This window comes from Castor canadensis, chromosome 2 (genome assembly GCF_047511655.1).
Source record: "Castor canadensis chromosome 2, mCasCan1.hap1v2, whole genome shotgun sequence".
Classification (NCBI taxonomy): domain Eukaryota; kingdom Metazoa; phylum Chordata; class Mammalia; order Rodentia; family Castoridae; genus Castor; species Castor canadensis.
The window spans coordinates 68,884,143-68,887,029 of NC_133387.1; the positions used below are offsets into that span (position 1 = coordinate 68,884,143).

Genomic DNA, 2,887 nt, shown 5'->3' on the forward strand with positions numbered 1-2,887 from the left:
GTGCACACTTGCCAAGCTCAGACTAGGGTGTGGGCCATGGTGAAACTGTTATGCAGTCCCTCCTACATTTCTGCCACCCTCTGGCCTGTGACGATTTTAGCCAGGGGAACATCTCTTTTCTTAGGGTTGGCTCTACTTCTCCTGTGGGTAAACTTTAGCAAGGTCACCTAGACTAGACGGAGCAAGACTGCCGCATCTTAGGGTTTTGGCCTCAGTGGGGCACACCACCTTCTACATGTACTCCCGACACCAGCTTTAGAGACAAGATTCCTCAGGGGAAAAATAAGAAAAAGACGTTTTTAGGGGATATAGAAACTCCATGACAGGCTAACTCTCATTCTGAAGTCAACATCTATTCCCCTTTGCCCAGCTGACTCCTACACGAATCCCCCTCAGGTCTTCCCTCCACCCCATGCCCCAATTTTAAGTTAGCTCTTTTTGGTTTTCTGTTTTAACTGCCCCATGCCTTTTTCTTTCTCAGCACTTAACAAATCTGGCTTTATGTACTTTTTTTTTTAAAACAAGGTGTTTAATTTTTTTCAGTGACACAGTATTCATGGAATCCAATATGAAGTTTTATATGTTATGTGCACTGATCAAATCAGGGTAATTAGCATATCCCTTACCTTAAGCAGTCACCATTTCTTATTTTTGGCAACTCTCAAAACTCTGTCTTGTAGCTATTTTGAAATGTACAATAAATTCTTGTTATTTGCTTATTTCCTTTATTTATTGCCAGATGTCCTCACTAAAAGTTGGACTAGAGGTGTGGCTCAAGTGATAGAGAGCCTGCTTTTCGATGTCCTGCATTCAAACCCCAGTCCCACCAAAAAAAAAAAAAAAAAAGAAAAGTCCAGGATGGCAGGGACTGTGTCTGTCACGTTCTTTTATCTTCAGGCGCACTTCAAGGGATCAATTAATTTTTGTTGAATGAATGAACTTGGGTTTTGAGGCTTTCTTCAAACCAGAAAGCTTAGATGGAGTGTGAAGCTCAAAATTTTTAAAAATTTCTTTTAGCCTGGTGTAGTGGTGCAGGCCTATAGTCCCAGCTACTCAAAGGGCTGAGGCAGGAAGATTGCTTGAGTCTGGGTTCGTGACCAGCCTGAACAACACAGGGAGACCCATCTCAAAATTTTTTTTCCCTGTCTCTCATAAGCAGTCTTAGAGGTCTGGAGATAATGCATTTTTTGAAACTTCTCAGGGGAAATTCCAGAAAACTGATAATAACAGTTCTGGAGAGGATTAGGAAAGGGCAAAGATACGTATCACAGACCAACATCAATACATTCCTCATGAAGCACACACTGCACCAGCCAAGAATGCAATAAGCCCAACCCCGAAGCCAGCACCACACAAAGATTCTGTGAGATTTTAATAGACATGCAGTGTGACACTGTATAACGATTTAAAACTCATTCCCACCACCACCCTACCACACTCCTCCCAGTGCAAGTCCACTGCCAGCCTAGATACAAGCTAAGAGAAAGAGGAAAACACCCAGAAAGAAAGGTGAATTTGCCATGACACAAAGGCCAGGAATGTAGAAGCTGGTGAATACACGTAACCACTGAATTTTCAGATGTGTGTGGACAGCAGTGATATTCTTTAGGATTGGAGATCCTTCCTCTAACAATAGCACTGAGGGTTTACTGAGGGTGGGGAAGAGGTTTCTCTCTTGAGGTGTGCTGTGTTTTGCTACTTTGTACAAGGGTATTTTAAACCCTTGGTGGCCCATCTGAAAGCATGGTAGCTGGGTGTAGCCACCTGTTCACAGAGTACCAGGTGCTTAGTAGGTGCTCAGAACACTTGCTGAATTGCGGAATGCAATGGATCATCTCTAGGGTGTGCAGTTATTTTCCCCTGACTCACTTTGAAGTCTAGTGCTTTTCAAAAGAAACATTGCTCCCCCCCAAATAATTAAGAACCATTCTGTATCCTGGTTGAAATTTTTACTTTCGTGGTTTATCTCAAATTGTTCTTTCAGAATAAGGGCAGGGACTTCCTAAAGTCTCCATTCATTGTTTAAAAAATCCAGGCACACTAGCCTATTAGCTACGGTTGGTTAGTTTATCATATTCCTGCAACAGGGTCCAGAAAGTAAGGTTAGTAGAATGTAGTCAGGAATTGTGTGTATGTGTGTGTGTGTGTGTGTGTGTGTGTGTGTGTGTGTGTGTGTGTGAGAAAGAGAGACAGAGACAGAGAGAGAGACAGAGACAGAGAGACAGAGAGAGACAGACAGGGACAGAGAGTGTGTGTGTCAGAGAGAGAAGAAAGTGTGTGTGTGTATTTGTGAGAGACAGCATATGTGTGAGAGAAAGAAGGGAGTGTGTGTATGAGAGAGAAGAGTGTGTGTGAGAAAGAGAAAAGAGTGTATGTGCGAGAAAGAAGAGTGTGTGTGTATGTGAGAGAGAAAAGAGAGAGTGTGTATGTGAGTGATATGAGTGTGTGTGAGTGTATGTTCTCATTTCACTCACTCTCCAGGCTGAGAGAACAAGTCCTGTCAATTGCCATATTTATTTATTTAAGAGTGTGTGGAGGGGAATGATTCAATTTAGCCAGCTACCCTAAGTCAGAGACCTCTGTGTTTATGTAGGATTGCTGAATTTCCTCTTTTCTAGTGAGGCAATTGAGGCTCAGAGAGTAAAGTGACTTGCCTGACACCGCAGTATAGTGAGTCCTGAAGCCCAGGACAATGATCTTTCTGTCATCTTGCCTCTACCTGATACTTGCTTGGTTTATAATGATTGGTTTGTGATGAAAATGTCATAGAAATGCCTGGTGGGTGTCCACATCCCAAGAGCAGTAAGTATCCAAGAAATGTTAGTTCCCTTGGATCCTTATAGCTTCTGAGCGCTGAGCTGCTACATGCTAGTAACAGCTGAGAAAC

General features: G+C 42.8%; 1 pseudogene; it reads right to left on the minus strand.

Moving 5' to 3' along the window:
- Window positions 1-2,526: 2,526 nt before the first annotated feature.
- On the minus strand, window positions 2,527-2,611 carry LOC141421172 (small Cajal body-specific RNA 3; annotated as a pseudogene).
- Between the last annotated feature and the right edge of the window lie 276 nt (window positions 2,612-2,887).